Raw genomic sequence first — 13,071 nt, 5'->3', positions numbered from 1 at the left:
GTCTGCATATGCAATCTTGTGCGTGCCTAATCTACCCAACCCTTACACACAATTTAATGAAACTTCACACAAGTGATCAGTACCAACCCTAGTTGTGCATGGTGCATGCTACATTCTTTTAGATAAATATTCTGCATAGTTATGGGACTTTGTTTTTTGTTACTATACTGTATACATACAGTCTATATACATACAGTCCACATAATTATGCAATCTTGTGTGCGTCAAATTGCAATGTACTGTGTCAGTGCATGCGGGGGGTACATTCATCACCTTTAGTGATAGCACTAGTTTTAAGTGTTCCAATGTGAAGTATCACTGATTCAAAAAGAGTTTTGGATCTGAGGCACTTGTGAGTTTATGAACAAGTCAGATACCAGTTTTTACTTAGCTTTTATTTGTTAATGTCAGTACAATGTATATAGGTTTTTATAAAGTCGTAATGATCAGGTTCAGCTCATGTCCCACTTCAGAAATTTATATGCAAATTTAAGTCTAGACATTTTGCAATATAGCATACTGTATATGTAGGAAAACAGCAAATATAGCATTACCCAATAGCAGACCATTAGGTCATACCGTAGAGGTAGGGTATTATATTACATGACAATATTTTATTCTCTTTTAAGAAAAGTGGAAGGACCAAGATATATTAAAACTGACATTTTCTTTGACATTGAATATAATACGTATATATATAAATTTTAAAAAAATCCCATTGTTTGTGAAAGTCTGTGTTACTGTGTTAATGTGATTTAGCTCACTTTAACTATTGCTTTATTGTTAATGTGTTATTTATACACCCAGACCACAGGTTGGTATAAAGTGTTGACTTTTCTTGTGTCTGTTGTATCCACAAACTTCGTAAGTTTGTTCAAATAGTTCCAAAACCATTCTGACATCTTCTTGTAAAACGTTTCATGACTCCTCACCAAATATGAGCTGTAGCATCCTTTTGTTGATCCTTCTCTACTGTTTTCAAATGCTTCCCTGTGACTGCCAGAGCTAAAAACAGAAAAATCTTGTAAACACTTCTTTTCGTGAGCAAATTATATTTTCATAATACTTGTTCTTAGCATCCTTGCTATTTTCAGAGTTTCCTTGACTGTACTTGGTTCTCGTTGTTTGAACACTTGCTTAATTTGATGTGTTCCAATCATTTGCTTGGTGACTGCATTTACATGTAGCTTGGTTCACCAAAACTGAAGAATAGAAGAAAAATACTTTAAACTACTTCGCATAAATGGCTTGTTCAGTTATATTCTTTGATGAAACCCTCATGTGTCTTCAGATGATTCTGTTTCGCTGTATCTAGGGGATACCAGGGCTAAAAAAAAACAAAGAAGTAAAAGAATGTATTAAACAATCTCACCCTTGAACTATGATGCTGCATATTCACCAGACTTGGTCTGTAGCATCCTTGTATGGACCTTTCTTAAGTTCATTTGAATGGTTTGACTTACTCTTAGGGCTGAAACTACAAATGAAAATGGTCATGTGAGTGACTTAGAGCTGGGATAAAAGACATTGGAAAGGAAAGAAAATGCATACTGAAAATGAAATAAATGAAACATAGGTAATTTGTAGATGAATATAAAAACCACAAAAGCAACTCTCATTTATTCATGACAGACAGTGCAATTTCGTTAATAAGTGATCAGTACCCAATTTTCAGTCATTGAATTTTGTTGAAATGTTCTTATATTTTATCCAATTTTTTTCAGTTGTCTTGTTTTTACTTACTTGAATGTAAATTTTATATTACATTTTTATATTGCATAATTACATACATTGATGTTGTCAACTTCTTGTGTTCAGAAGTATGTTATGTAAAGGTACTGTGTGTGAGGTTTTTAGATTTCTTCTTGTATATGTGTAGAGTGGTTATGTATAGTATATATTTCTTGTTGTTATTATTGATTTGTCTGATATTTGAGAGTGATTCTAGTCTATTGATCTTAACTCTGACTTGTATTTGCAGAGAATTCTTGTTAGACCAAAATAAAAAAAACTAATTCTGAATCCAGCGTCTAGTTTCTCGTGTGTTTGTTATTTCACTTAAAATGTGTTTCTTTACTCTAAAAAGGAAAGTGTAAAATTGTGAACAAAGTCAATTGAGGTTCAGTTAAGAGGACAATCAGTAGAAAATCAGATGAGCCAGTTAGGGCCTAGTGTGTAAATCTAAATGGGATGGTTGCCTATAGTCAGTAGGTAGCCATTTTGTTTTTGTTGTCATTTGGTAAAAGGTCAAAGTTACATCATACAAAATTACACACCAAGCAGACTGCCATGGGGCATATGTGTTTTACAAGCAGCTCTTGTTTCAGAATGCCTTGACAACTTAGCAAGCATGTTGCGCATAAGCAGTAGGTGACCCCTACTGCTTGTGAGGTTAGTAGCTCTAAAGACATCTAAAGAGTATAGTCACCTTTAGTTAAAAAACAACACACATAACCCCTCTTGATTCTGAGGTTTCTTAACCTTAGCATATGATCACTGTCTTGAGGTATGATCAGATGGGTGTCTATTATGTTGTGGTGCAAGGTCATCTCTTCCTGCGTTTACAATTTAGTTTCCACTCAATAACTTCAGAATGCATTGACCTATGATTCTCAAACTTGATGGGCACTTTGCTTCCAGCATATTATGCTCCACAGAATGATACACTTGCTTTCGAAAATTGATATAGTATGACCAGAGTTGTTGCCCTTTATTTCATTTAAAACTGATTTTTTTTTGTCCTTCCACAGCCATATCTTGGTAATAATAAGTCACATTGAGGTCCATCAGATATGCATTATACTATCTGGTATTGAAATAGTCAAATGCACTGTCCCTTGAGACAGCTTTTGTTTTAGCTCGTCCATACCAAGTATATGGAGAACTGTCCTTCCCACATCAACGTTTATATCCGCATCCAGAGTTTGGTTAAAGCTGTCGTGCATTTTCTTGTTATCTCTCTTATTGCTTCATGGTTATAGTCATTAAAATATTAATCCTTGTCATCACATCATACGACAATAGGGTCATAATTTTTGCACCTGTATTTCATGAACTGCCCAGTAGTAAAAGGTTTTGATGCAAATTAATACTCTGTCTCCGTTATTGCACAATGGATTTGATTGAAACTTAAAGTGAGTTGGTTTATATCATTACCCACACTATATGACAAGAGGCCCATAACTTTGACACCAGTATTTCATTAATCATGCCTTCTTTTTAGAATTTAAGGTTAATGCTTTTTAGCTCATGCTCAGGTGAGTTATTGTGATCGCTCAATGTCCGTCGTCAGACAACATTCAGCTTGTGTATGCGATAGAGGCTGTATTTTTCAACTGATCTTCATGAAATTTTGTCAGAATGATTATCTTAATAAAATCTAAGCCAAATTTGACAATGGGTCATCTTTAGTAAAAACTAGGTCACTAGGTCAAATTAAAGAAAAACCTTGTGTATGCGATAGAGGCTGTATTTTTCAACGATCTTCATGAAATTTTATCAGAATGATAATCTTGATGAAGTCTAGGTCAAGTTCGACAATGGGTCATCTAGGGTCTAAAACTAGGTCAATAGGTTGAATGAAAGAAAAACCTTGTGTATGCGATAGAGGCTGTATTTTTCAACTGATCTTTATGAAATTTTGTCAGAATGATAACCTTGATAAAATCTAGGCCAAGTTCGACAATGGGTCATCTGGGGTTTAAAACTAGGTCACTAGGTCAAATAAAAGAAAAACCTTGTGTATACGATAGAGGCTGCATTTTTCAATTGATCTTCATGAATTTTGGTCAGAATGATAGCCTTGATGAAATCTAGGCCAAGATGGAATATGGGTCATCTGGGGTCAAAAACAAGGTCACTAGGTCAAATTAAAGAAAAACCTTGTGTACGCAATAAGGGCTGCATTTTACACTGGATATTCATAAAATTTAGTCAAAATGATTGCCGTGATGAAATCTAGGTCAAGATCGAATATTGGTCATCCGCGGTCAAAGACTAGGTCAATAGGTCAAATCAAAGAAAAACCTTGTGTATGCAATAGAGACTGTATTTTTCAATTGATCTTCATGAAATTTGGTCAGAATGATAGCCTTGATGAAATTAAGGTCAAGTTTGAATATGAGACATCTGGGGTCAAAAACAGGATTGCTAGGACAAATCAAAGAAAAACGTTTTGCATGTGATAGAGGCTGTATTTTTCAATTGAGGTTCATGAAATATGGTCAGAATGATTGCCTTGATCAAATCTAGGTCAAGTTCGAATGTAGGTCATCTTGGCTCAAAAACTAGGTCACTAGGTCAAATTGAAGAAAATACTTGTTTACACTTAAGAGACCACATTTTTGACCCAATCTTTATAATGAACATTGGTCAGAATATTTGTTTCCATGTAATCACTTGGTCAAACATGTTTATATTGTTATGTTGTGTTTCTCAGGTGAGCGACGTAGGGCCATCTTGGCCCTCTTGTTTAGTCTTATCTCAGTTATGACTACTGATTTAATTAGAACTTAATTATTCCATATCATTATGCCATGTCATATGGCAACGTTCATTACTGGCATAAATTATGCCTCTTCCATACTAAGTTAAAAATGTTAGGTTAACATTTATGCCATCTCTGTTATTACATTTACATTTGACTTTGTCTGTACTTCCATCTCACCTTACAAATTTGTAACAGAAGCTTTTTGACTGGCCAGTGATTATTGTTTAGCCAATAAGGTTTCATTTGTTGATAAAGGTAAATACAATCGTACGCCCAAACCAAGTTCATCTAACAAATCGAAAATTTAAAATCCCTTATTTCAACCTACATGACTGTATCAATGACCAGAAAACAGGCCGCCATGTTAATTCATAACATTATAAAGCAGCAACGTGATTGTCTCAAGTCCAAAGTTCAGACCATTTTAAGGTCAAAATTGTAGAATAATTTGTAAAGGTCACGAAACCAAAGTCTAATTGTATAATAGTGACTTATGAACCATATATTTCACAGATGACTGTGTCATTTTATTTGAAATTTGCCCATATAACCCTATTGACATTTCAGAGACAAAAATTGAACTTCTTGAACTCTTATTTAAACAGATACTTTGAGAACTTATACAGGGGGTAGAATGTGCATTTGATAAAGTCCTTCTCTTTAAAATTAATGTTCATTTGTCCTCAGATCTGGTTACTAGGTCACTGGACTGTTAGTATTAAACTTAGCTGGAGAAAGGGTTGGTTTTAACCCACTAGTAATCAACACACCATGTATGGATCACTTCTGATCTCAAAAGCAATAAATTCCTTACCAGAACTATATTTAAGAAAGTCATTGAAGGCTATTATTTCTTGCATACCAGACGGGGATTTCCGGTATCTTTACTGGTGCTGGAAAAATCCATCTTACACCCCGGGGTGTAAGATGACTCTCGTGCTAAATGACGTATAACGAACTACATATATGATGAAGATTTATGTAGTAATTTATATTTTATTTAAAAAATGGAATAAAAATTCAATACCTTGACAGTTCCTATTGGTTCCTGATAGTATATTTCTCCATTCAAATCACGCTATTTTATCAAAAATTCATAACGTTACGCTGCAACTGATAAAACAAAACCGGAACTAAACATTGTTGTTTGTTTTGAAACGTCATGACGTCTTTCCTGTTTACGGACGTTGGTTTCCCGCGCTTTGTTTAAATACATTGCCATAAGAAATAGTTCTAAAAAGAAAGTTGTTCGATTGATTTTATTTTTATTATTATTTCTTGAAATCGGTATGCAAAAAAATTCTGTCACTGGTTATAGTGCAGATGGAATTATCCGGCTCTCGGGTAACTGTTTAGGCGGTAAACTCGCAGGGAGCCTCGTTACCGCCTAAACAGTTACCCTCGAGGCCGGATATTCCTATCTGCACCTACAACCAGTGAAAGAATCTTATAAAGTAGCCCAGATGTTAACAGTTGTTCCCACTGGCATTTAAAGTTGGGGGTGAACTCCGAGTTTTTCCTGAACTTTTGCACCCCCTCACTAAGAGATATATGATAACAGCTGTCTCCAAAACTGGGGGTGCGAAGTACTGTACCGTTCTGGGGCTGAAAAATCCCAATAGTTATGTGGGTTTTTGGAATACTGGTTAAATAAGCTGAAACTTGTATTAAAGGCCAATCTTTTGAAAAGTGGTTACTGTATCCCTTGTCTCTATTTTTCCTGAAAGCACAATTTTTGCAATGTCTGCATGTCATTCATTACCAATGTGCAAGGTCAAGACACACTGTCAATAATTTGTAACTTGAATAATTAACCAGAGCAACAAAATGAATCTAAGCTAAGGTTTCAGTTCTCTTTCAAAGTGAAGCGGACGATTCACAAATCCAACTTGTGTATGTACAAGACTTATCATAAGACACATAATCATTATGCTGGCCTGGTCGTAAATCTTTAACTAGACAAAACCTAAAACTTGTTTGTAGGTCCTTTATTTTAAAAGTATATGTCAGGTTCTGAATAACTTCTAACAATTTTGCAGGACGACCTAAACTGTGTTCTCTCATAATAGCTTGATTGATGGTCAGCAAACTTGAAAGAAGAAACCTTACACAATCTGTTCTCAGATTTGAGCTAAATAAAAAACAGACAAACTATTTGAAGTGAAATCTCATTATTAAAGCAGTTTCTTCCTTATATAGCAAAGATGGGTCATGACCGCTTTTATTAATTATCACCTGCAAAACAAGGACCAACATGAAATCACATTTGGCATAAATTTCACTTAGGTTTTATATTCCCAGGGTACTATTGTGGACATCCTTTGAGTATGCCATATATCACAATAAGTATTGTTTTTAATGGGCAAGGAAACCCTGACAATAAGTAAATTTTATATGAAAGTCATCCTCAAGCCGCTGAAAGAACTTTTAAAATTGGATAACTATTGAAAAAGATGTGGCAGTTTGAAATTTAAGAAAATGGCTGATCATGGAGGCAGCAATTTTTAGCTCACCTGTCACATAGTGACAAGGTGAGCTTTTGTGATCACCCTTCGTCCGTCGTCAGTCCGTGCATCCGTGCGTCAACAATTTCTTGTCTGCACGCTGGTGGTTTCATTTATGATTTTATTTTAACCAAACTTGCACACAACTTGTATCACCATAAGATCTTGGTTCCTTTCTTGAACTGGCCAGATCCCATTATGGGTTCCAAAGTTATGGCCCCTGAAAGGGCCAAAATTAGCTATTTTGACCTTGTCTGAACAATAGCAGCTTCATTTATGATTTGATTTTTACCAAACTTGCACACAATTTGTATCACCGTAAGATCTTGGTTGCTTTCTTGAACTGGCCAGATTCCGTTATGGGTTCCAGAGTTATGGCCCATGAAATGGCCAGAATAAGCTATTTTGACCTTGTCTGCACAATAGCAGCTTCATTTATGATTTTATTTTAACCAAACTTGCACACAACTTGTATCACCATAAGATCTTGGTTCCTGTCTTGAACTGGCCAGATCCCGTTATGGGTTCCAAAGTTATGGCCCCTGAAAGGGCCAAAATTAGCTATTTTGACCTTGTCTGAACAATAGCAGCTTCATTTATGATTTGATTTTTACCAAACTTGTACACAATTTGTATCACCATAAGATCTTGGTTGCTTTCTTGAACTGGCCAGATTCCATGATGGGTTCCAGAGTTATGGTCCCTGAAAGGGCCAGAATAATCTATTTTGACCTTGTCTGCACAATAGCAACTTCATTTATGATTTTATTTTAACCAAACTTGCACACAACTTGCATCACCATAAGGTCTTGTTTCCTTTCTTGAACTAGCCAGATTCCATTATGGGTTCCAGAGTTATGGTCCCTGAAAGGGCCAGAATAAGCTATTTTGACCTTGTCTGCACAATAGCAACTTCATTTATGATTTTATTTTAACCAAACTTGCACACAACTTGCATCACCATAAGATCTTGTTTCCTTTCTTGAACTAGCCAGCTAGATTCCATTATGGGTTCCAGAGTGATGGTCCCTGAAAGGGCCAGAATTAGCTATTTTGACCTTGTCTGAACAATAGCAGCTTCATTTATGATTTGAAATTAATCAAACTTGCACACAACTTGTGTCACCATAAGATCTTGGTTCATTTCTTGAACCAGCCAGATCCCTTAATGGGTTCCAGACTTATGGCCCCTGAAAGGGCCAAAATAAGCTATTTTGTTATCAAAATGGATTTATATCAGTAAGTACGGACTCATTTGAAATTTCATTATTGTCTTTAGTTAGACTGGGACAATCAGGAAAGATAACTATGGACTGATTTTATGTCAAATTACCTCCCTTTATTTCAAATTAAAATGGGTATACCTCAATAACTAATGAAGCTACTGATCTGAAATTTCATTTATGCCATCATATTGACTTGGACAATCAGTGAAGATACATATTTACTGAATTTATGACAAATTACCTCCCTTTATTTTTTATGTAAATGAATATACCTAGCAGCTTGTAATGAGATTGGTTTGAAACGTTATTTATGTCTTCTATGGTAAGAAATAGTCATGTTAGATAACTATTGATTGAATGTTTATCAATATGAATACTTTTCTAATATATTGTTTATTACCTCCCCTGATTTTAATCAAAAATGGATTTATCTCAGTAAGATTTTTTAGGACTCATTTGAAATTTCATTATTGTCATTAGTTGGACTGAGACAATCAGGGTAAATAACTATGGACTGATTTTATGTCAAATTACCTCCCTTTATTTCAAATTAAAATGGGTGTATCTCAGTAACCAATGAAGATACGGATTTGAAATGTCATTTATGCCATCAGATTGTCTCGGACAATCAGGGTAGATAACTTTTGACTGAATATATGACAAATTACCTCCCTTTATTTCATGTAAATGAATAAACCTCGGCAGCATCTAATGAGATTGGTTTTAAATGTTATTTAAGTCTTCCAGGGTAAGAAATAGTCATGCTAGTACAAAAATGCAGCATTTGAGCCTAGGATCCTCAAACTTGATATTGAGATTGGCCCTGACTAGTGTGTGATACATAGGGCAAAAGGGACTGTTACAAGAAAATGTTTATCCTGATGACATATGTGTATGCCTATGTGATCTATGTCAAAACTTGATCTTATCATTTAGAGCAATGGTACTCAGGTGAGCGATATAGGGCCATCATGGCCCTCTTGTAATGTGTTTATAATGTCATTTACACTCTGCTGAATTCTTTACTATGCCCCCCTTCGAAGAAGGAGGGGTATCCTGTTTTGCAGATGTCGGTCGGTTTGAATGTAGATCAATCCGTTCCTGCATGATAACTCAAGAACGCTTGGGCCTAGGATCATGAAAGTTGATAGGAAGGTTAGTCATCACCAGCAGATGACCCCTATTGATTTTGAGGTCAGTTTGTCAAAGGTCAAGGTCACAGTGACCCAGAACAGTTAAATGGTTTTCGGATGATAACTGAAGAACGCTTCGGCCTAGGATCTTGAAAGTTGACAGGAGGTTGGTCATCACCAGCAGATGACCCCTATTGATTCTGAGGTATTGTAAGTCAATACGGCTTTTCAAGGTCATCAAGTACCCAGAACGTTAAATGGTTTCGGATGATAACTGAAGAAGCTTGGCCTAGGATCTTGAAAGTTGACAGGAGGTTGGTCATCACCAGCAGATGACCCCTATTGATTCTGAGGTATGTATGTCAAAGGTCAAGGTCACAGTGACCCAGAACCGTTAAACGGTTTCCGGATGATAACTCAAGAATGCTTGGGCCTAGGATCATGAAAGTTGATAGGGAGGTTGGTCATGACCAGCAATTAACATCTATGGATTTTGAGGTCAGTATGTCAAAGGTTAAGGTCACAGTGACCTAGAACAGTTAAACGGTTTCCGGATGATAACTCAAGAATGCTTGGGCCTAGGATCATGAAAGGTGATAGGGAGGTTGGTCATGACCAGCAGATAACCTCTATTGACTTTGAGGTCAGTATGTCAAAGGTTAAGGTCACAGTGACCTAGAACAGTTAAACGATTTCCAGATGATAACTCAAGAATGCTTGGACCTAGGGTCATGAAAGTTGATAGGGAGGTTTGTCATGACCAGCAGATGACCTTTATTCATTTTAAGGTCAATATGTCAAAGGTCAAAGCCACAGTGACCAGAAACAGTAAAATGGTTTCAATGGGATAACTCAAGAACGCTTGGGCTTAGTGTCGGGAAAATTGATAGTGAGGTTGGTCATGATCATCAGATGACCCCTATTGATTTTGAGGTCAGTATGTCAAAAATCAAGGTCACAGTGCCCAGAAACAGTAAAATGGTTTCCGGGCAATAACTCAAGAGGCCTAATGTCAGGAAAATTGATAGTGAGGTTGGTCATGACCAGCAGATGACCTCGATTGATTTTGATTTCATTAGGTCAAAGGTCAAGGTCACATTGGCCAGGAACAGTTAAACAGTTTTACAGAAATAAGTAAATACAGCTCAGATATGTATCTAGAAATTTAATAAATCCGCTTTTTTTTTGTTGCCATGGAAACAAAATGGCTGCCATGTTGATCAAATATTCAAATGCTCATAACTTTCTCATTTTTAAGCCGATTTTGAAAATACTTTCACTTCTTTAAATTATTCAAGATATTCTAGCCGATGGAATTGACATAAGAACAACATTTCCTTGCCCTTTAACTAAAATGTTGATATATTTTCCGGGTCTTTAGTATTGCAAAGAACATTTTATTTTACTGTGATAAAAGTCTGCTTAAGTCAATGCTAGGGATGTGAGAGGTGTTTTGGGTACTTACCAGATGCAACACTCCCTAGAGGGATGATCATTTGTTATATCTTTTTCTTTTTTTTAAGCTTGCACTCTCATGCACTTTTAAAAATGTGACACATTTTGTAATCATTAAAGTCTGCGTGGATATATAGAAGTAGAAGTAAGTATTAGGAATTAATGACAGTCATTCACGTATTATTAACACAAATGTTCTGACACTCAGAAGGGTTAAGACTCTTGTCCCACATTGTCATAACATGGGCCCTCACTCATGCTTTTTTATCTTTTATCTAAGAACAATCAATTTAGCCCAAATCTCCTTTTATTTCAATAAACAATATTAGGTGACTTGGATGATTTTGAATGGCAATGCGGCCTCCAAGGTCAGAGACCACCATTCCAAAAAGTACAGGAAACTTGCTTGGAATAAGTGTGTACCCGGCAATAAGGTAATGTTTGTCCGTTCTGATTGATCAGTCATGTAAACAAACCCAAAAGTGATTATTTTCTTCAAAACAGATTTTTTTACTGCATTTACGGTATTTTATTATACATTTTGACAAAATCTGCTAAATTTTATGTGTATTGAAAAAGGTTTTATCAAACAAATTTCTCCTGCCATGCCATCGATGTAAATAGGGGGTCATCCCATTCACACGAAAATTATTATATAAAGTATCACTTTATGTTTTTCGTCCAATATTTTGGTGGAACTAGATCTAATATAGTTCTTGAAAAAAAAAGTGATTAGATATGTATACATCTTTCGAATTATTGAAGGCCGTCCTACACGAAGTCGATGGGGAAACAATTGGTGGTCTCTAACCTCAAAGAAAATTTAGTAGTCATTTACATCAAATGGCGAAATATTTTGAATCAAAAATATTACAGCACCGCCTTTGCACACGCTCATCCGGGCATTTGTCTCGCTGGGAAAAAAATAGAAAGGAAGATCGATCAAGAAAACGTTTTAAAAAGGCAACTGAAGTGTTTGTATGTAATGGTTTACTCGGACATTTGAATTTCAGATAGAGAATAAATGAAACTTTGTGATATCAGTATAACTGTTGATCTAAATATAATAATTTGCTTTTCAACGCAAACAAGTTTCAAAATTTACGATATCCCTGAAGTTGAAACCGGCAACGCATGTTTTCCAAATTATAGGGATTTTTATAGGTCTGGTAACCTTGCACAGCCTGTAGTATTTTATCTAGACTATTACTTTGAAGCTGACAAAATCCCGCCAACTGTTTTGTCATGTGGGACTAGTCTAAATAATGAGACCTTTGGTAGACTGATTTTGATATTTTACGTTGTCTACCTAGAGGTCTCAACCAGAAACAATCAAAACTGTGGTGGATTGAAATTAAGATTTATCAGAAGTCACAATTTTTCTTTAGCCCTAACAGCTTACCTGTTGTTTTAAATCATAAATAGTAAATATAAAACATAAGAACAGGACATATTTATTTAAACCTCTAACCTTTCAATCGTCTTCATGTAATGGCGGTCGGAGGCGTGACCAATGAAAACGCTTCGTATAGTAATCAGGTTGGAGACATCCCCTGGATTGAGAGACATTCTCTCGATCTAAACACTGTCTCTCGTTCGAAAGACAAAATGTCTTTCGATCAAAAGACTCAAATTATCTTAAGCAATTAAAGTCATTGAAAGAGTAATTAAAACTCTCTTTTTAGAATGCGCAAATTTATTTCAAATACAGAAAATTATCTTTCTAATATCAAATTTTCAAAATCAAAATTATTTTGGGAATTTTGTTTAAGCATTATAATGCTTAAGCAAACTTCTATGGTAATGTGTTTCTTGTAAAGTTTACTTGAAATAACAAATTGCTTCAGTGAATAAATAATGCGACTGTAATGAAATGATTGTTTTAATAATGATTTCATGTTTTTTCAACACTTAAGCTAAATACAGTCTTTCGATCGAAAGACATTTTGTCTTTCAAACGAGAGACAGTGTTTAGATCTAGAGACTGTCTCTCAATCCAGGGCAAGTCTCCGACCTGGTAATGTGTTTACTGGTGATCGGCCATTTTCCAATATGTAGTACACTCGTGCTAAACCTTGGCATTTTTTTAACTGCCATAGTTTGAATTTTTCTCAAGAAATCTCGGTAATATATACATCATTGAAAAGGAAAAATTACAGGCTTTCTATGTATGTATTTCTTTTTTTATCCGTTGCATTATTATAACATAATTCCCGCCCAATAGATTCCATTGGGTGTTATTTACGCAAAGAATAGGACAGTGT

The 13,071-nt window shown here is 35.4% G+C and overlaps 1 protein-coding gene across 1 annotated transcript in view; it reads left to right on the top strand.

Annotated features, from left to right (window-relative positions):
* The first annotated feature begins 11,679 nt into the window (after positions 1–11,679).
* The window catches only part of LOC123566583 (zinc finger RNA-binding protein-like), a 38,857-nt gene continuing 37,465 nt past the window's right edge, over positions 11,680–13,071 (top strand). Inside the window, exon 1 of the mRNA XM_045360829.2 lies at positions 11,680–11,785. The gene's annotated coding sequence lies outside the window, so the exon portion shown is untranslated. The remainder of the gene's footprint in view (positions 11,786–13,071) is intronic.

The sequence above is a fragment of the Mercenaria mercenaria genome, chromosome 8, assembly GCF_021730395.1.
Source record: "Mercenaria mercenaria strain notata chromosome 8, MADL_Memer_1, whole genome shotgun sequence".
Taxonomy (NCBI): domain Eukaryota; kingdom Metazoa; phylum Mollusca; class Bivalvia; order Venerida; family Veneridae; genus Mercenaria; species Mercenaria mercenaria.
This window is presented reverse-complemented; position numbering and strand designations above follow the sequence as displayed.